This window comes from Trichosurus vulpecula, chromosome 8 (assembly GCF_011100635.1).
Source record: "Trichosurus vulpecula isolate mTriVul1 chromosome 8, mTriVul1.pri, whole genome shotgun sequence".
Taxonomy (NCBI): Eukaryota; Metazoa; Chordata; class Mammalia; order Diprotodontia; family Phalangeridae; genus Trichosurus; species Trichosurus vulpecula.
The window spans coordinates 32,455,964-32,478,517 of record NC_050580.1 but is presented as its reverse complement, the minus strand read 5'-3'; positions in this window follow the sequence as shown (position 1 = coordinate 32,478,517).

The window sequence follows — 22,554 nt, the reverse complement described above, 5'->3', positions numbered from 1 at the left end:
TGGACTAATGAACTTTAGGGTTCCTTCCAGCTTCAAGTCCCATGGTCAAACCTTGGGACTAATAACAGGAGAGAGTTTAACTAGAAAAAGCTCATTCTAACATTCCCAGGTCCGTGGATGCCAAATTGGGAGCTCTTTCTACAACACACAACAACCTCTCTCCTCCTGCTTAGAGCTAAGGGGAGGAGGCTGGGCTTCTGCCTCAGTTTCCCTGACTGGAAAGCCAAAAAGACAGATAGGACCATTCGACTTAAACTGTTAAATCTTCCTCAAAGGGGACAAAAGACAAAAAGCTAGAAGGAACCCTTGAGGTTATCTATGTGTCAGCACTTAGCACAGTGCCTGGCATATGGTTGGCACTTAATAAATGCATATTAACACTGACTGATTCAACCCCTTCATTTTACAGTTGAGGAAACTAAGGCACAGAGTTTCCTTGTAAAAATAACTCACTAAAAGTGATTCAGATAGTAAATAATAGAGATGGGATTTAAATTAGGGGATGCTGAATCCAAACTCAGCACGTTTTTTTTTTCCAGTGCACTAGCCTGCCTCAGATTTGGAAAGAAGGCACCCCCTCCCCCATCCAAAACTATCTTCAAACTCCAAGGTCAGTTGATGAGGGAGGGGGAGAAGGGAAGACAGAGGAATGAGAGGACTGGTGCAATGAAGGATTTTACAGAGTCTGGGGGTCTAATTTTGAATATTTCCATTTGGAGGAGGTGAGGATAATCAAGGAAGCATATTCTCTGTTTTTCCCTGTGTCTCTCTTGTCGTCTCCCCTCTCCTGTCTCCTCTTTCTGCCCTCCTTCTCCTTCTCCTCCCCAAGTCACCTACTAACCAAAGAGAAGATAGATTGCTTTAATCAAGAGCTGGATTTGGGAGGGAAGAGGGGATGGCAAACATGGGAATAAAGGGAGGTGTTGTTTAATTCCTAGGGATTTAATCAGGAAGCAGGAGATTAATGACTTCTTGGTGGCGGCTGGCTGTGCTCAGGTGTAGTGTCAGGGCCAACTTTCCTTCCACCTGCAGCCCCATGCCTGAAGGCAGCTGTGTGGCCTAGTTTCACTTGGGGGCGGGGGGGGGGGGGGGAAGATGAGCTCCTATACACTGGCAGAAACTGAAAAGAGGAGGCTTTCTCTGGTGGAATTCTGTCATGTAAAGCCCCAGTTCACCACCACTCCTTCTCTTGATCTTCTGGAACCTCTCAAAAGCTGTCTTGCCTGGGAGAAAGAAGTACTTGAAACTGGCATCCTGAATTGTAGGTGTGTAAACTTCACACTTTCCCCCAAGTGAGTAGAAGCCATCAAGAAAACTTTCATCCAGGAATCGTTATTCACCTGATGAATACAAGTTGACCTTTTGCCCCTTCCCCCCCTTATTTATTTAATTTAACTAACTAGAAGGGTGCTTAACTTTTAAATGCAGTAGGGCTACCACTTCTGGGAATGGGTTTGTGGAGGAGTGAAAGAAAGTCTACTTCCAGTGGTTCTCAAAACGTGGCTGGGGACCCATAGTAGGATCGCTAGACTTCCCTCAGGTCAAAACTATTTTCATAATAATACTAAGATGTTTCAACTTCTAATGAGGTTAATAACAATAGACATAACAACATAAACAAAGCTCTTTGAATTGTGGCCTTCCCCGCCTCCTCAATAAACTCTAGTAGTTGCCTATCACCTCCAGAATCAAACATAAAATTTTTGTTTGGCACTCAAAACCCTTCACAGCCTGTCTCCTGACCGCCTTTCCAGTCTTTTCAAACTTTCACTCCCATCCCATCCAGTGACACTGGCCTCCTTGTTGTTCCTTGAACAAAGTACACTTTCTCTTGATTGCAGACATTTTCACCGACTGCCCCCCAAACCCTGAATATTCTCTCTCTCCAATTTGGTCTTCTTGCTTCCTTCAAGTCCCAGTTAAAAGCCCGTATTCTCCAGGAAGGCTTTCCTGATTCACCTTAATTCTAGTGCCACCTCTGTGTTGAACATTTCCAATTTATCATTTATATGCCTTGTTTGTACATAGTTGCTTACATGTCTTCCCATTCCATTCTGAAATCTTTGAGAGCAGGAACTGTCTTTTACCATTCTTTGTACTCCAGGCACTTAGCAGGCATTATATAAATGTCTATTCCCTTTCCCCTCCCCCTGGTAGGGACTTAACAAATGTTCATTGATTGACTGACTGTAAATGGTTCCTGAAACCAAAAAAGGTTGACAACTGGTCCAATGGAAAGAGCCTTGCATAGGATAATATGTTGCCTAGGTTCTGATCCCTGCTCTGCTACTGCCTAATACAATTCAACACGAATTTATTCGGCACCTACTGAAACCACAGTCCCTGCTTTGAAAGAGAATCTTCTTGGAAGAAAGGGAGCAGTATGTTCACAAATAAGTACAAAGTACCTATAAACTAATGGGGATGTGAAGTCAATGCTTCTCTAGTTTATAATAAGAACAAATTAGGTAGGGAGAGAGACAATCAACAACTTGGAGAAACAGGAAACTTTGCTTGTAGGAAGAGTCAATTCAGCTGAGCCTTGAAGGGAGCCAGAGGCTCACAAGAGGCTGAGCAGGGAGTGAAGGAGAGCCTTCCAGGAATAGAGGTCAGTCTGTGCAAAGGCGAGGAGATAATAGGCAAATTATTTCCCTCTCTGGACCTCATTTTCCCTCTCTGTACAATAATAGATTGGGACTTTGAAGGTGCCTCCTGGATCTAAACTAGGGCCTCATTACTCTTTTAACAATCCTGAGATAAGACTCCCCTCTTTCCTTATTCCTTTCACTGAAGAGGTCTGGTGCAATGCCATTTGGGGAACAGAGGAGGAAACTGCTTTCATGTTTAAAATGATAACAGGATTCATTTTGAAAGTGTTTTAGGGTTCCCTCACAACAAGAATGTAAAAGAGATAGTGCATGGAATTTTAGCCTTCATTTTTACAGACAAGGAAACTGAGCCTGAGAGAGATGATGAAATTTGCCCAAAGTCATGAAGCTTGGGGAGCCAAGCCTTGGACCCAAGGATCCTGACTTTCAAGGCTAGTGCTTTTTCCACTCCCCCAGGCTGCCCCTTTTTAAATGCTATTGAAAACAACCAGGGCCAAGATAATAGTTTGGAAATTCCCTTGATTTTTTCCGCAGGAGCTTGAAGGCCACAGGCCTGGAAAACTTCTGTGCTAGCCAATCAGACCTGCCAACTCAAATCCTATGTGAGAAATGGGGCCTCCTTAAGAATAGCGGTCTCTTGTCCTCTTTGGGCCCTCTGGCCACCCCAGACGACAGCCACACACAGCAGCCCCACGTGCACGCCCAATTCTGGCTGGTTCCCAGTGATGTGACTGGGGAAAACCATTGCTAGGACATCATGCCAGAGCAGGTGTCTCCCACACTGCGTCAGGGCAGTGGAGTCCCTGGGTTGAGTCACCACCCAGATCTATCCTCTAAACTTTTGTGTGCTTCCCTAACATTCAGAAAAGCAGAGCTTGAATGTGGTACCGTGCCTCCTCCCCCCAAACCCCCACCAAGCTGCAGGTAGATTTATGGGGCTCTATCCCACCCACCCACCCCCTTCCTCCAGCTCAGCCTGGAGGACAAAGCAGCCGCAGGTCTATTGGAATGCTAATGGATTGGCGCCAGGTCCGCCGCCGGCCAGCTAGAGGGGGAGGGGGGAACGATTCTGGGACAAAGACCAGCGGGGCTCCAGGAGCCCCGGGGCGCACGTGACCCCATCAGGGAGCCTCCAAACCTTCTAACCGCCACCCCGCAGTCAATCGCTCTGGGAGCAAGGGCAGGTCGCCAGGTGTCCCCGAGCCTCGATCTTCTCATCTGACTAATGGGATAAGTGAGCGTGAAATGACACAATAGTAGGTCTCTCTTCGATAGTGCTACAAGGTTAACCAAGCGCTTTACTTCCAACAAAACTCCGAGCTAGGTAGTGCGTTACTAAACCGAAGCCCCGAAAGATGAAGTGAATTGTCCAAGGTCACAGAACTAGTAAATACCCGAGCCGGGATCGAGTCCTAGTGTCCGGACTCCAAATCCAGCGCTTGCTACCGTTTTATCCTAGTACCTCTTATAAATGCTTCTAAGTTGATGATTGTCTGGAAAGGAGTATTACAAAGGCTCCGGCGCCAAACAAATCCCCGTTTTAGGCAGGTTCTGGGGACTACCTGGAGAGTGCTGTGTTTGCCGCAAAGGGATCTTACCTTCTGGAGGAGGGAAGAAAAGAGGTGGATGTGAGCCCTCAGAGGTTGGGGCTGGGGGTGAGAGGGAGGAGGCGGGGAAGAGGGAATACCCGCCGTATGTGGCCCCTAGGCAAAATTGGATTCGACCTGGTCCTAGTGCCCAGTCCCTTCGACCCAGGACACTGCCTGTTTTCCTCTTCCTTGCCCTCATGGTGAATAACCGAGCTCCAAGGCCCAACAGCTTAGGCTGTCTGCTCTGGAACCGGCCCCTTCCTCTTTCTGCCCTGGCGGGCTTAAAGCAAGAAACTGGCGTCGTGCCCCTGGCCATGGTGCTGAAATGGCGGTTCAGCGGGCGAGCGGGAGGAGCAGATGGCTTGCTTGACTCTTGCCTCCCAGAAGTAGCCAGAGTAGTCCGAGAAGCGACTCTCCTTCCCCTTCCCCCCAGTCCCACCGCTAGTTCAGTATGACTCACCCCACCTCCACTCCCGCCAATACCCAGGACAGAGAAGAAATAGTTGCTGGCGGCACTGGAGTGAAGGCGGCTCTGTAGAAAGAACTGGAGCTCAGTACTTGCAATCAGGAGAGACTTTAATGTGTGCTCTTCGACAGTCCCTTGGCCTCCGAACCCTGGTCTCATCTGTAAAATGAGGGAATGATATTTACACCGTCTACTTCACAATTAGTGAAGAAAGTGCTTCGTAAGGCTTGACGCATTCTAGAAATAGGATTTCTTAATGACTATTTCTGAAGTCTCTTCCAGCTCTGTCTGGGATTCTACAGAGGATAATCTAGGTTGTGCTGGGTCCTCTGCTTGGCCCTGGTTTCAGAATATATAGGGTATTATAGAGTAGTGTACCCTTAGAATTAGGTTTACGGTATTTTTGGAATTTGGAGCCCTGGATACTAATCTTGGTTATGCTGTTTAACAGGGGTGTGGCCTTCCTGACACAAGAAAAGAGCATTGAACTTAAAGTTTAAGAGAAACTGAGTTCAAATCCTGACACGTTTACTGCCTATATGACCTTGTGTAAATCACTTATCTCCTCTGGGCCTCAAAGAGGTAAAGTAAAGGGACTTGACTAAATGACCTCTAAGGCTTTTGTGGGGGTTTTGCTCCAGATCTATTGTATTAAGTCCCTTCTTTTAGGTGCTGTACTCAAGGTACAGAATAAGAAATATATTTTTTGAACATTGTTACAAGGACATAGTTTTTCTTTTTCTTTTCCAAAGTGGGAAGGTGGGAAGGGTTGCAAAAAATAAAGAAAGAAAAGAAGGACATTGAGGCCTCTTTTTTAATGCAGAGAACAGATGGAAGGCCAAAAAGAATCACAGACAAGTAGGACAGACTTCATGACTGTAAGTTGAACTCAAATACTTTTTAAAAAATATATACATAACGGAGACTTTCCGGTTCATGTATAATCCTTTTTCTGTTCTACTGTGTATGAGGAAATTCACATTTTGTTTGACATTTGTTATGTTCAATTTAAAAATAAAACAAAAAAATCAAACTCCTCTCTCCTCTTGGAACCTCAGTTTCCTAAGATGTAAATGAAGGAGTTGGACTATATGGTCCCTTCCAGCTCTAAATCTTGATTCTCCACACTGTCATTTCAGGCCCTGTCATATTAATTGTTTTCAGCTTCCTCATGCCCTCCAACACACAAGTGCATACGCAATTTGTTGGCAGAAGATCTTTATAAGAAACAGACCTTGACGGTGAAGACTCCTACCCATTGGCAAAGAAGTAGTGGACAAAGAAATCAGTTCATAAGCATTGATCTTAATCAATTAAGATTAAGCACTTATTATGTGCCTGGCACTGTGCTAAGCAAGGGGGGATATGAAAAAGGCCCCCCAAAATCAGTCTTTGCCTTCAAGAAACATATATTCTAATGAAAGAGACTGTGTTGGTGGCCATGATCTGGGTGGACCTGGGGAGGCTGAATCAACCCACACACACACACTCCCACAGAGCCAGTGGGACTTTTGTGAGCAAGGAAGTTTTGGTGCAGACCTGGGACAGTAGAGTTTAACTTTGCTTCCAGGTGAAATGATTGTGGTTCCTTTGAGCAAGAATATAAAAGCAGTTTTTAGGACTTTGTCAGGGAACTCCCCAGTTCTCACTAAGATAATGTATATATATATATATATATATATATATATATATATATATATATATATATATGTAGGCATAAAAAGGCAATAGAGAAAGCAATCATAGCAATTATGGAGCAATTTAAAGTTGGTGGACTATTTTGCATACATTATCTCATTCAATCCTCACAACAACACAGAGCTAGGTGCTATCATTTCCCCATTTTGCAGATAAGAATACTGAGGCAAGAAAGATTAAATGACTTGCCTAGAGTCACACAGCTAGTGTTGGTCTGGAGCTATATTTTAACCTTGGCCTTCCTTATTCTGAATTCAACACACTATCTGCTCTGCCATCTAGATAGGGGAAGTACTAACAGCTGGAGGAATAAGAAAAACTTCCTTCAGAAGATGGCATTTCAGGTAAGTCCTGAAAGGAACCAGGAATCCAGAAAGGCAGAGATGAGGAGGAAGAGCACTTCAGGCATTGGAGGTAGTCTATGGAAAGGCAGAAAGGTGAGAGATAGAATATCACAGATGAGGAAAAAATTGGGGAGTGTTTAGTGGGAGCAAGTAATTCTAGAAAAATGGAATCAAACCAGATGGTAAAGGACTTTAATATTGATTGATTCATTGATCTGAGAGCTATGCCACTCTCTTTGCAACACATTATTGAGGCTGGAAATACAAGTATTATTTTCCTCTTTTTACAGATGAGAAAGGTGAAACCCAGAGAGGTTAAAGTCACAAAGCTTGTAAGTGGGGGTGCCAACTTGAATCTCGATATTCTTACTCTACTCCATCCTTTGATGTTTTACCAGAACCATGACTGTTCTTTTAGATGAGACTTCATAGGGACAGCTAGGTGGCACAGTGAGTAGAGCACTGGTCCTGGAGTCAGGAGGACCTAAGTTCAAATCTGGCCTCAAACACTTGATGCATTTAGCAGCTGTGTGACCTTGGGCAAGTCACTTAACCCCAATTGCCCTGCCTTCCTTCCTTCAAAAAGGAAAAAATAGATGAGATTTCCTGACCCTGACTGCAGGCCTGGTTCATTCTCAAGTGGGACCTTTTGGACCCTGCGGATTGATGATGATGGTGATGATGATGATGAAGAAGAATAGCTAATATTTATATCTCTCTTACGATGTGCTAGGCACTTTCCTAAGCAATTTACATTTATTATCTCATTTGATCTTCACAACAACCCTAGGAGGTAGATGCTTTTATTATCCCAATTTTACAGATGAGGAAACTGAGGTAGACTGAGGTTAAGTGATATTCCCAGGGTCACACAACTAGTAAGTGTCTGAGGTCAGATTTGATCTTGTTTTCTGACTCTAAGCTTTGGGCTCTGGCCATGTATGGCCAATCAAGGACAATGAATCACTCAGAGTTTAAGGGGTTCAAAAACCCTAATCCATTTAATAAGATTATATTCAAATGTCCCCTTGGCCAAAAGCAGTTTAAAAGAAATCCAGGAAGAGAAAAGGCTGTGGCAAAGAAGAGCTCTCAGCCCAAATCCCAAAATCTACTTTTAAATTCTTGTCCAAGAATCCCACAACTGCGTCCCAGATTAGTCCAAAGTTAACTCCAACTGAACCAGGTTTGCAGCCCCTGCTTCCTTGCTCATAGACAGTCTTGGCTGGTGTTTTAGGAATGTAGGGGCATTAACCCATGCCTCCCCAGTTCCACCAGTCCCCTGGCTCACAATGCCAGGTAATTTGTCTTTTGGGGTCTGGGACTGGCTTAGAGAGTCTGAACTGAGGAAGAAAATTTGAATTCTGGAGGTGCTTTCTGAAGTAAGTTTACTGGCTTTCTTCTTCCCTTGGAGATTTAGGATGTCTGGGCCCTGGGCCTGGCAGCACGCAGGGGAAATTTACTGCTTCTGGGGAGAGCTAGTCCCTGCCTTGGGGTCTTGAATGCATCTTTTTCCCCTTTGCCTCCACATTATTAGGTTAATCATTGCTTGAATCGGTTGCCATGGTTTGTGCAAACCCTTGGTGACTCCAAAATGAAGACTGAAAGACTCTGTCCCCATTTATCTTCCCTGAGTGTTGGGGAGGGTGATCATTGGTTCTCTCTATCCCAGAGCTCTCCTACCACCTTCCCCACAGAGTCCTTGAATCCCTATTAAGAGAGGGATAAACAGGTGGCCATTTCATGTGTGGCAGGATTTAAGAGCTGGAAGGTATCTTAAAGATCATTTAATCCAACCCCTCATTTTACAGTAGAGGTAACTCAGGTCCAGAGAGGAAAAAGACCACACAGCCAGCAAGCAGCAAATTGGGGATTTAACCCAGATCATTAGATTCTTCATCTGCTATGCTGGTTTCCACTAAGCTCTGAGCGAGAGTACAAGCAGAATGTTGTAGAAATCCTGCACCATCCCCATACTACCAAAGGCAACTGACTATCTCTCCTTGTCCCCCAGTGGCACAGAAACACAACAAACACACAGGAAGCATAATTCCCATCCTGATTTTCAGAGAGACAGGTGCCACATATGGGATCTCTTTTCCTTGTAATGTACAGAAAGACAGAAGGAGAATCAATTTTATCTGAAAAATGGTGTATACAATTTAGGAACAGGAAAAGTTTTTTTCTGTCCTTCCAATGTGCAATAGAATTTACAAACTGAAAGCAACCTGTGAAGCCATCTAATCTAACTGTTTTACAGAGAAGGAAACTGTATTCCAAAAGGGTGAAGGTCACACAGTGAGTTTTGGCAGAGCAAAGATGAACCCCAGACCTCTAGCTCCAAATCTAGTTCACTTTCCACTACCCTTTACTACCTGCTTCCTAATGATCATGGTACCTTATCCTTATATCACTCTTATGCTTTTCAATGTGCTCTTCCATCCATCATAACAGCCCTAAGGCAGAGGCAGGGCAGTTACTATTCTTTTTTCCAGAAGATAAATAGATAAACATCATCCACTTGGTTTTTCCTGTGTGAATGGTCAGGCTAAACTCTTTTGAGTGATTATAGATCTCTTTCAGAAAGTTCTGCAGTGTTCCAAAGCTTGGTGCAATCAGTATAATGATATCAGCAAACAGGAGCAAATGGATGACCTTACCAACCCCAGGAATTCCCTCTTCCACTTGGACTCTGAGATGGATCTCTGCCACAATAGTATGAACTAAACATCAAATGGACAAACTGGATCCCAGAGCAGCTAAGCGATGTGGCCAAGGCTTACAGTGTAATCAGAAAGGTTTTGCAAACAGAAAACAATGAGGTGGGAGTTTTAGATTCAACTGGACAGTGTTCTAGAGAGGTTCCAAGAAGGGAGAGATCATTGAGGACCGGATGGAGTAGTAGGGGAAGATTTCCTGGAGAGGGACCTTGGGCTGGGCCTGGAAAGAGGGCTATGCTTCTGATAAAAGGAGAAGAGAAGGTAAGGTGGGATGGGAGGAGGGGTTTGAAGGAAAAAAACATGAGCAAAAGACAGAAAGTGAATCTCTTTGTAATCTGTATATTATTCTCTTCTAAAGCATTCTATAGGTTTCTGAGAATTTTAAAACTTGTCTTCTTTCTGCTTAGGAGTCTGGAGGCCTGGGCTCCACACTTTGTCTACCACTTACTGTATGGCTTTGGGAAAGCCTCCTCTGCCTTCTGGGCCTCAGTTTCTTGGTCTGTAAAATGAATAGGTGGGTTTTTTACATCTTAGAAGTTCTTCCAACACTAAATCTTAAGTTTCCTTATCTCTCTGGCTAAATAGTTGGGGTTTGCCCCCACCCCCCACCCCCATCTCCACAAGTCTCTATAACACTGGTAAGCTTATCCAGAGAGCACTTAGCCTCATTTTCCCGGCCCACCCCACCAGCTGCAAAGGTGCCAAGAGACTAGAAAGTTTCAATGCCTTTTCCCAAACTCCTTTCCCTAATTCTACTGCCTTCTCCCAGCTTATGTGGAGCTGAACAGTGGGGTTCAGGATCTTAGGCAAGGAGGCCTGAGAGCTAGAGGTGGGGTAGCCTAAAATGCCCCCTCCAACCTGTACCCCTGCCCCAATCAGTTTGTAACCTAGTGGGCAAGTTACTTCTCTCCTTCAAGCTCCTAACCCCTTTCCTGTCCCTCCCACCCACCTACCCCTTAAATGGAGCCGGAAGCCCCCTAAGCCCCCTCCCCCATTTCCACACCCATTCCACCCCTTTCTACAGTGTGGAGTCATGGAGCAAAAGGGGAGGTTGAACCCTGGGCTGAATTCCAAGAGCCCTCTAAATAATTTACCGAATCCTCTGTGGGGCCCAGGTGTCCCACTGCCCCAGCAAGGAGGGGGCCTGAAACCCCCCGACTGGAAGGGCAACGAATTGGGATCCTTTCACAGGGGGTCAGAATTCAAAAGCCTCCCCATTTCTTTCTTCCCCCCTTCTTCTTCCAGCTCTAATGACAATCCAAAGAGCTCCTGATAGGGTTTTAAAAGATGCTCCTTCATTCACTGTCCACCAAGCATAAAAATCCAGCTCATTTGTCCCCATTATTCACCCTAACGGCCTCACGGGTCTCGGGGCTGCAGCCTGAAACTTGTCACTCACTTTTAACTCCCTTTTGTTGGAATCTTCTTTATTTCATTCTTCTGCATCTCCCACTGAATCCTGCCCCCCTCCAACCCAAATCCCTCCCAGTCCTCTATCCTCATCCTTCTCTTCCCTCCCACCTCCTCCCTCCACCACTCCCCAGCTCCCCTAACTACATAAAATGAAAATTAAATGCAGATAGAAGAGTCTGGGAATCTCTTTAAAATCCCAGTCTTCCTCTCCTCCTCCTCTTCTCTCTCTCTCTCTCTCTCTCTCTCTCTCTCTCTCTCTCTCACACACACACACACACACACACACACACACACACATTCCATAAGAGCCTACAACACACAGCCCATTCATTGCTGCAGGTACTCACAGCCCTCACCTCGAGTCAACTGCACTGCTGTCTCATCTCTCATGATTTTCACCCCTTTCTTTCTGGGAGTCTTCCAAAGAGGGTCTAGCCAAAGTGCAGGAGGCTTTCCTCTGGATAGAGTGATAGAGTGACATTCCATGGGTGCTGAGATCATGCTTGGGTTGTCCTTCCATTACCTCTTGTGCTTGACGCAGACTGAAATCAATGGATCCAAGAGCCAGAAGTGAAAGAGACCTTAGCAGACGCAGGAACATGAATTTAGAGTTGGAAGAGAATTTGGTGGTCCTCAAGCCCAATCTCCTCATTTTACAGTTGAGGAAACTGAGGCACAGAAAGGTTAAGCGATTTGCCTGGTGTCACACAGTCAACAAGCTTTGGAGCTGAGATTTGAACCCACAGTCTCTAACTTGAAATTTCTCTCTCTCTCTCTCTCTCTCTCTCTCTCTCTCTCTCTCTCTCTCTCTCTTGCTCTCGATCTGTGTGTGTGTGTGTGTGTGTGTGTGTGTGTGTGTCTCCTTACTATTGCTGTGCCTCACTGCCTGCCTTAGGAGGAATTAGAGTCTCAGAGTTAGAAGGAACCTAAGGTCTTCTAGTCCAACTTGAACACAAAACATAAACCCCTTCTACATCGTTCCTGATGAGGGGTCATCTAGCCTTCATGTACGGAATTTGGAATCAAAGGATCTGGTTTTGAATCTTTGCTTTAGTGGTTTCTAATTGTTTTTAAAAGGAAGGAAAGAAGGGAGAAAGGGAGGGAAGGAATGAGGAAGGGAAGGATAGGAGGAAAGAAGGAAGGATGGAAGGAGGGAAGCGAGAAAGGAAGCAAGGAAAGAATGAAGAAAGGAAGGAAGGAAGGAAGGAAGGAAGGAAGGAAGGAAGGAAGGAAGGAAGGAAAGAAGGGAGGGAGGGAGGGAGGAAGGAAGGAAGGAAGGAAGGGAGGAAGGGAGGGAGGGAGGGAGGAAGGGAGGGGAGGAGGGAAGGAAAGAAAGAAAGGAGGGAAGGAGGGAGGGAGTATTGAATAAGCACCCACTGTTTGCTGGGCACTATGCTAAGCACTTTACAATTATTTATTATCTCATTTGGTCCTCACAACAACCCTGGGAAGTAGGTGCTATTATTATCCTCATTTTACAGCTGAAGAAACTGAGGTAAAGAGTGTGTGACTCTAGACCCGAACCCAGGTCTCCCTAATTCCAGGCCCCACACTCCATCCACTGTGCCCCTAGGCTGTATGTCCTAGGCTAGATGGTACAGTGGATACAGCACCAGACTTCAAATCAGGAATACCAGAGTTTAAATCCTGCCTCAGACACTCAATAGCTGTCTGAATAAGTAGATGAACTCTGTGCCTCAATTTTCTAGTCTAAAATGAGGCTAATAGTAACACTTACCTCTCAGAGTTGTGAGGATCAGTTAACATGTAAAATACTTGGCAAACCTTAAAGCACTATACAAATGCTAGCTATTATTTATATAATTTTAATGTTACCTTTTTATTCTGAATTTAACCCACGTCCAAAAAGTGAGTGAATAAAAAGTACTTTTATGCCATATACTTTTCCATACATAAAGTAGAACAGAGATTATCTGTGAAGCTATGAATCTCTATTATATATGGCTTGCCTTTCTTTTAAACATATAATATATTCAATATGACTTTTGAAGCAGCCCTGCTTCTCTGTGTTCCCCTCTGAACTTCTTTCTGTCCCCTTCTGTGCACTTTTAAAATGCACAATGACCCTTTTTTCTTTCTTTTCTTCTTTTTTGGGGCAACCTACTGCTTGTACCCTCTTCCCCTCCAATCTCCCTAATAAAAAAAGAAAAAGAAAAACCCTATCCTTATAACAAATATGAATAGTCAAGCAAAACAAATCCATACATTTGCCATGTTCAAAGACATACTTCTCATTCTGTACCTTGGGTCCAGCTGGGTCATCCACCTCTATAGATAAGGCTTTGTCATTATTAATCAAAAAAACTTGCTATAAATATTTTCCCAATTATCTCTTTCCCTCCTTAGCTGAACATCATTGTTTTTGTTTCTGCAAAAACTTATCAGTTTTGCATAATTAAAATTGTTCATTTTTTCTCTTTGTGAAAGATATTTTCTTCCTTGCTCCTTTGCTTTGATGTGACCTTTTATATCTAGGTCATGTATCCATTTGGAGTTCATTGTGGTAGATGGTATGAGATCTTCATCTAGACTTAATTTATGCCAGACTGCTTTCCAGTTTTCCCAACAGTTTTTTCAAAAGTGAGTCCTTACCCCAGTAAGGATAATTAATTATGTTTATTATTTTTAGTTGATTCCCTAGGGTTCTCTATGTATATTACTATGTTATCTGCAAAAAATTGATAATTTTTTCATACCCTTTGACCCAGCAATACCACTTCTAGGGTTGTATCCCAAAGAAATCACACAAGCGGGAAAAGGACCCATATGTACAAGGATATTTATAGCGGCTCTTTTTGTGGTAGCCAAGAAATGGAAATCAAAGGGATGCCCATCAATTGGGGAATGGATGAACAAGCTGTGGTATATGAAAGTAATGGAATACTATTGTGCCATAAGAAATGGGGATGATACGGACTTCGTAACAATCTGGAAAAACCTACACGATATAATGCTGAGTGAGCGGAGCAGAGCCAGGAGAACATTGTACACAACCACAGATATATGGATTGTGTGAGGACCAACCCTGACATACTTCGCTCTTCTCAGCAACGTAAGGTGCAAGGACAACTCCAGGGGACTCACGATGGAGAATGCTATCTTCATCCAGAGAAAGGACTGTGAAGTTTGAATGCAGACTGAGGCACACTTCATGCTCGCCTTTTTTCTTCTCTTTTGTTTTTGTTTTTGGGGGTTTTTTTTGGTTCTGTCTCTTCTTTCTCATGATTCACCCCATTGGTCATAATTCTTTTCCACATCTCGACTAGTGTATAAATTAATTCAATGCGAAGTTATACATGGTAGTTATATGAGACTCCATGCCGTCTTGGGGAGGGAGGGGGAGGGAGGGGAGAAAATCTGGATCTCAAAATTATGTAGAACCGTGTGTTGTAAACTAAAAATAAAAAAAATTAATAAAGAAAAATAAAAAAATAAAAAAAATTGATAATTTTGTTTTCTCTTTGTCTATGACGATTTTCTCAATTTCTTTTTCTTGTCATTGTTATAAGTAGCATTTCCAGTACTATGTTAGTAGTTGTAGTCTTTGGGTTTCTCAAACACTATGTTCCTTTCCTTCTGTATATTGTGTACCTAGTCTCTTCCTCTGGTTGGCTTTTTTATTAAGTTTTTTTTTCATTTTAAAATCATTTACTTACCCTTTCTTTCACCTCCCTCTCCCTACTCACTAAAGCAAGAAAAATCCTTGTTAACAAATATGCATAGTTAAGCAAAAAAAAAAAAAATCCCAAACAGCATATATCTCATTCTACGTATTTAGCAAATCGCTTCTCTGTCAGGAGGTGGGCAGAATTTTCTGTCATTGGTCCTCTGGAATTATGATTGGTCATTGTGTTCATCATAGTTCTTAAGTCTTTCAAAACTGCTCATAATCTTATGACTTGTTTTTTTATTTCTATTCATTTTAACTTCTTCAGTTTGACTTTTTGGTTTTTACCAAATAAGGTTGATGATTGCTGCTTTATAGTACTAAAATTTGAAATTTGCCACTGCTAGACCCCTTCCTTTCCACTTTTTGTCATTATTTCTTCTAAGAATCTTGACCTTTTGTTCCTCCAGATGAATTTTGGCTTTTTTAGCTCTCTAAAATAATTCTTGCTAATTTGATTGGTATGGTACCGAAGAAGTAAGTTAATTAAAGTAGTGATGTTGCATTCATTATATGACATGTCCCAACCATAAGAAATAAATTTCTCTCCATGTATGTGGGTCTGTATTTCTATAAAGAGGATTTTATAGTTGCATTCATCTAGTTACTATATTGCCTTGGCAGATGGACTCCTAAATATTTTGTACATCCTTTGGCTATCTTGAATGGAATTTTTTCTGTTGCTTCTTATTGGGGTTTGTTAGCAACATGTAGAAAAGTTGATGATTTGGGTAGCTTCTTTTATGTTCTGCTATGCTGAAGTTATTATTAGTTTCAATTAATTTGAGTTGATTCTCTAGGGTTTTCTATGAATATTATCATATCATCCACAAAAATCACTAATTTTATCTCCTCTTTGCCTATGATTCCCTCAATTCCTTTTTCTTGTCTTGTTGCTATAAGTAGCATTTTTAGTACTTTATCAAGTAATAGTAGTGACAATGGATATCTTTGTTAACATTGATCCCCTTGGAAAGTTCTCTAGTCTCAATTACATATAATGGTGGCGTTTGGTTTTCGATGCTATTTATCATCATTCTTCCCCAATTTGGAAGCTAGAACCTGGCCTCCCACTCTGACCTGTGCTTCTTGGTGACACTGTCTTTTGACTTTGTCAAATTAGTCCCCAACCCCTTTCTGGGGATTAATTTCCCATTTATTAGGCCATGTTGGGGATATTTAGAATCATAAGAATGGATAGGACTTTAAGCGTCATTTTTTCCAATCTCCTCATTCTGTTGAGAGTCAAGGAAGGAACTGACTTAACCAATATCACATAGCTATTAGCAGAGCTGAGACTACATCCCAGGTCTCCTAGTTCCCTGCCCCATGTTCATTCCACTACATCACTTAAGAAGTAATTATATTAATCTTAAGAGAGGCAGCAAAGTTGCTGTTGTTGTTCAGTCATGTTTGACTCTTAATGACCCCATTCAGGGTTTTCTTGGCAAAGACACTGGAGTGGTTTGCCATTTCCTTCTCCAACTCATTTTACAGGTGAGGAAACTGAGGCAAACAGGGTGAAGTGACTTGCCCAGGGTCACATAGCTAGCCAGTGTCTGAGGCCATATTGGAACTCATAAAGATGAGTTTTCCTGACTCCACACTGGGCATTTTATCTGCTACACCAGTTACCTGCCAGAGACAGCAATGCATAGTGGTTCAAGAGCCTACCTCAGGGTCAGGAAGACCAGAGTTCAGGTCTTGCCTCTGACATGAACTGGTTGTGTGATCCTGGGCTCTTACAGCCATGAAGAATGGCATGAGGCACTGAGAGCTTAAGTGACTTGCCCAGGCTCATATCATCAGCATGTGTCAGAGGCAGGGACTTGAAATAGGGTTTTCCTGACTCTATGCGACTGTCTATCCACTACTGTCTGCTATTTCTTGGATGTATAATAGTTCACATTTCTCAAAACAATACTCCCCAAAGTGGGACCTGGGGCCCCCTAGAGGGGCTGTAGAATGACCCCAGGGAGGCCATGGCATGAACTCAAGGGGTATAAGATCAACCAACTAAAGGATGGGAAAATGTATTGTGTTCCCCAACTATACTAGCCCCTTCAACATTCTCCCATTTTGCCCCATCCCATCAATAGCCTCCTGGGCAGGAATCCAGGAATGGGTCACTTAGGGCAGTTACAAACCTATTCTGATCCAGGAACCCACAGATCAGTAGGCAAAATTTTCCATATATCTTCTTCACTCCCATGCCCACCCCCATCCCTGATCACTCTCTGGTTCCCACAGGGTGTCCTCAGTGGTCAGGCTCTGTGCTTTGGGACAGTTACCAGCAAGAAACACTTCCTTTCCCCACAAACACACATTCCTTCTACATACTTTTCATGTTTTTAATAGGAAAGACTGAGTAGTTCAGGATTAACTGGTATAGATGAATTACAGTTACGTTATCTAACATTACCAAGTTGTTTTACAAAACTCAAGTTCCTATAGAGATGTTAACTGTTACAATATCAATTACTTGGAAAGCTATAATAACTACATAATGATATTATTATTGTTGGCTTTTTCCCACCCACCCAATAGCCTTTTTCTTAGCTTCCTTCTTTCTGCGGACACCAACATTCTTAAGTCTTCCAGGTTCTCAATCTTCTCCCATCATTTGACTGAAACTGAAGCCGTCTTCAAAATAACTAATAACTTCTTAACTGTTGAATGGAATGCCCTTCTCTCAGTGCTCACCTTTCTGGACCTCTGCAGCTTTGATGATGCTGACCACCTTTTCCTCCTGGATACTCTTTTCTGTCCTGGTTCTTCTCCTACCTGCCTGACCAATTTCTTTGAGCTTTTTTGCTACGTGTCCCCTACCAAGGCTCTGTCCTGGACAGCCCTCTGTATATTCTCTTACTTGGGGGCTTCATCAGCTCCCATGGGTTGTTTCTGTGAAGATGACTCCCAGATCTATCTGTCCCACTCAAGTCTCTCTCCTGAACCCAATTTCCACATCTCCAGATGCCTGAGTTCAAGTCCAGCCTCAGACATTTACTGGCTGTGTGACCCTGGGCAAGTCACTTAACCTCAATTGCCTCCAAAAAATAAAATAAAATTTCTATTTTATGGAACTTTTGTAATATACGTGTGTGATTTGTGTATATGTGGAAGAGGTGCTCAAAAATTGTATTAATAGCACTTTGTAACCAGAAAAGTTTGCAGACCACTTCTCTTGCACTTGGGGGCTCACAAAGTTCTTCCTTTATAAAAACTCTGTGAAGCAGATAGTACAAGTTAAATATTCCCATTTATTCAGATGAGGGAGTTGAGATTCAGAGAGGTTTTGTGCTTGGCATAAGTCACACATTTGGTTAAGTGTCAGAGACAGGACTCGAACCCTGGATAGCCCACGGCAAAGCCAGAATTCTCTCCACTTTACCAGGCTGCTTGTGTGGGGTTCTGTGATGACTAGCTCTCTTCTAGCTAGGCAGAATTAAAATCAGCCATGAGCTTCTAAGTAGCAGTCTGAATATGAATGGAGAGGGGGGGGAAGGGGAAAAGAAAACGTGATTCTTTCTCATCCGTCAGCCCCAAACCCTACCCCCACCCTGTGTCAGCCCCCTGGCTCAGTAATGCCAGTAAGGTTCCACCTGGAGATCTCATTACCCACCTCTTGGGTCAACAGACAGACCAGGATCCAGGGGCCCCTGACCCAGACAGGAGAAGATTAATGGAAACAGGTGCAGGGCTCAGGACTGATAAAATCCCTCGGGGAGATACAGTGGGCTGTGTGTGCCAACATTCAGAGTCTGAGTCTTCAGGGATGCTACGCAGTGCTAGGGATGGGTTCAGTCCCAGAGCTGCCTTTCTGCTGAAGGACCGGGAGAAGCATAGGAGGCATGGTGAGACCACCCAACCAGGAAGGTGGTTTAATGCCCACTTTTTGCCGAGCTGTGTGGCAACGTGGTAGAGAAGAAAAAATAGGACAGTCCCCACCCTTCAGAGTGCAGAAGGCCAGAAGGGATAAGAGGCAAATGAGTGGTGGGTGAGGGAAGGGATGCAGGAAGACTAAAGACAAGCTAAAGCAACATAAAAGGGTGCTGGAGTGTCATGGAAAGATCCCTGGATGTGGAATCAGAAAACTTGAGTTCATGATATCCTGGTTCAGCTGTTTACTCCCTGGCTGATTTGGGGTCAAGTCACTTAATCTTGCTGTTCCTCAGTTTTCTCATCTGAAAAGTGAAGGGACTGAGCTGTAGCCTAGGATCACAGGTTTGGAGCTGAAAGTAAACTTGAAAGTCACGTAGCCCAAACCCCTCCTTAGAAATGAAGACAGGGTGGCCTGGGAAGATTAAGTGATTCTCCCAAGGTCACACAGGTACTGAATGGAAGGGTCCAAGTGTGCATCCAGGGCCTCTGAGTCCAAATACAGCATGTCCCAAAAGCCTTAGTGCAGTTTTAACTATTGGTTTTGGGATGGCCCATCCATCGATTATTCCAGTTCACCAGCTGGGGTCTCTAGCTTTAAAGCCCGTGACTGTGAAAGGTGCTCTAGCTCCCTCAGAAGGTACTGAGCTTGCTGAAAGCCTTGAATTAATCAGCAAACATTTATTAAGACCCTACAGAGCCAGGAAGACCCAGGATCAATCCTGCCATGGATATATACTGGTTCTGTAACCCTAGGCAGGGCAATTAGGTGGCCCAGTGGATAGAGGCCTGGCCTGGAGTCAGGAAGACCTGAGTTCAAATCTTACCTCAGATACTTACTAGCTGAGTGACCCTGGGCAAGTCACTTCACCCTGTTTGCCTCAGTTTCTTCATCTGTAGAATGAGCGGGAGAAGGAAATGGTAAAGAATCACAGTATCTTTGTCAAGAAAACTCCAAATGAGGTTCCAAAGAATCAGACCCGACCGAAGTGACTGAACAACAACAAAACCCCCTGGGCAAATCATTGAAGCTCTCGGTGTACTAGCAATTCTCCAAGACCCTAAGTTGCAGAGAGGCAGCCACCTAAAAATGGTAGAGAGATTTTCCTTACCTAGGAGTTTCTATACCAATGAAAACAGGACAAATTCCTATCTCTACAATCTGAGGAGACAAAGACAAAAGTGAAAAAATCCCTGCCTTCAAGGAGTTTCTGTTCTATCAGAAAAGATAATGAATGTATACATAAATAAACATATTAAAATATATACCATTTAAATTTAAGGTAATTTTTGAGGAAAATGATCAACTCAGGTGCTCAGAAAAACCATCCCATGGAAGGTGGTCCTTGAGCTGAGCTATCAAAGAAACTAGGGATTCTGGGAGGTAAAGGTGAGGAAGGAGGGCCCCCCTTTGCAAAGCATGGAGAGGAGAGATGAAGCATCATGTACGAGAAACAGAAGTAGCCCAGTTTAGCCGGGGCTGGATGAATACTCATCAGAGATATTGTAAAGGATACTTACTTTGGAACTTGCATAGACCCATGATCTCAGTAACTACATTTGATTCCACTCTGGGCTCATTTAGCCATCCATTAATTGACCAGCTCTAAGGGCTGGTCTTCCAACTCCCTACCATATTCTGGGCAATAGACATTCTTCATCCATTTGGGCTTTTTCTTTGTGGCATTAGGGCCAAAGTCATCTGAGGTATTGATGCATTGGGTAAACAAGGTTGGACTGTATAAGCTACCTCTGATGACAACAAATTTCTATACTCCAAATCTTATGATTGGGAGAAATTTCTAAAGTTAACCAAAACATGAGAACTTTTTATCTCTCTAAAGCTGAGATCCTGGTTCCATGACTGCTCATCTCTGCATCTCAGTGTGCTCACGTATCATACAGGGATAATAATGTTGCCCTGAGAAGCAGAAGAAACTGGGTTCAGATCTTGCCCCTGTCACATACTGGCTCTGTAACCCTGGGCAAGTCACTTAACCCCTCATTGTCCTGGATAACTCTCTAAGACTATACATATACACATAGCACAATTGCTATCTGCTCTGGGAAAGGGAGTTTCCTCTCTGGGAGCTCCTTGCACCAAATTATATTGTGGGCATGGGCCACAAGAAGAATATTTACACAACCTACCTCTTGAGATTGTGCTGAACACTTTGTCATCCCTGAGCATTAATCAACAAACCTTTATTAAGTGCTTACTGTGTGTCAGGAACTGTCCAAAGCAGGAGAAATTCATGTCCTTCAAAACAATATCTTTTCTTCTCTCCACTTCCCATTTGTCAGAATTTGTCACTTCAAAGACTGTCTCTATATGTAAGACTAGAAAGGAGGTATTTATGTAGGAAGAGTGAGGGACAAAAGATAGGCAGCCAATAGTTGAAGTGCCAAAGATAGCAAAGGACCCAGGAAAAGTTGTGCAGTACATTGGATAGGTCTTCTAGAGCTAGCCACAGTAACCTCTGTGTTGTAGGTGAACAGTGCAAGTATATTAATACAATATTATATGATATTAAGCCCCTTTTACAAATGAGGAAACTGAGGCTCAAAAGGTAAAGTGTTTTTTAACATAGTAGGCACTGAATATGCTTGTTTAAAAAAATGAATGCTGTGTGAAAATAATGGACAAGCACATCCCCTAAGAAGAGAAAAGAAAAAAAAAACAGCTCCTTCCCTCTCTTTTTGCAGACATGTAGGACTATAGTCATAGAACATTGAATGTAACTGTCAAACTCAGTAGATATGATGTTTAGTTCAGCTAAATTACTTTTCCTCCTCTTTCCCTTTTTCATTAGCAGAGATGGCTCAATGGGGATTGGAAGAGAAGACATGTTTTCAGAAATAAATGTTGTATGAGAATAAAATATATGTTAAAATTGTTTTAATTTGATGTGGAAAGAAAGAAGGGAAGGGAAGGAAGGAAGGAGGGAAGGAAGGAAGGGAAGGAAGGGAAGTGAAGGAAGGAAGGGGGAAGGAGGGAGGGAGGGAGGCAGGGAGAGGAGACTTATACAGCATTGATTAAGGACTTAGAGCATTAGGACTTGCCCTGGGTCACAATGTCAGCAAGTCAGTTCAATTGGGACTTAAATTCAGATCTGCTGATTTCAAGTCTATCACTCTTTCAGAAAAGCAAGCTCCATTCCATTCCAGATGTCCTGTGAGTCCATTCATTTATTTGTTAATAAATTAATTATGTGCTTATTAAGCACCTGTTATGGGCCCATCCCAGTACTGGGGCATGATATAAAAATCTTTAAGACTTGGCCCTTGTTCTCAGAGAATATAAGGCATAAGTACATAAAAAGTTAAACAATTAATATGTAATTAATTTGGTGTGGTTCCCCCCCCACCCAGAAATGGGGATAGTAGCAGTGAGTCATCCCGACAATCTCACCCAGTTCTACTTGAGACCAGTTGCACCAATGAATAAATTTAAAAAAAAAACCCTTGCTACCCGCAGCCATGCCAAGCTCTGAAGATATAAAACAAAAGCAAAGATAGCCACTGCCCTCGGGGAGCTTACTTTCTAACTGGGAGACAATAATTACATTCTAATGAGCATCTATTAAACTGCTTCCTATGTATCTAGGACTGTGCAAAGCTCTGGAGAGACAATGAAGAGCAAAAACAGGGCTTCTGCCCTGAAGGAGCTTACGTTCCAATGTACCCAAGCAACCAGTTGCATAGATGATACATAAAGAGTGTTGTTTCTCCTTGTTTCTAAGAGGACAGATGACATCCTGGGTGATGCCTTGGATCTAGAGTGAATTGGGTTTAGCTGAAGTAGAGCTGTACAAAGTCACCAGCCTCATTCTCTCTTCCAGAGTCTTCAAAGTCTAGTAACAAGACACAAGTCAAGACTGGCAATGGCCTAGGATGTAGCGGATGATCTTGGCATCTTCAGTGTCAGACCAAACACAGCGCCTGCTTCAGCCACCTTCATGGCCACAAATTGTTCTCATCTGCCCAAGCCTTCACATGCTTGGAGTACACATCCCCTCTAATTCACTAACCTCAACCTCTCAACCTGGGATAGCCCAACTGCTGAGACAGCTTTACTGAGGGTATAGCCACTGTCCATGCTGCAGCTTCTTGAAGCTACAGGTGAGAATTGGGTGAAGGTGGACACCAAA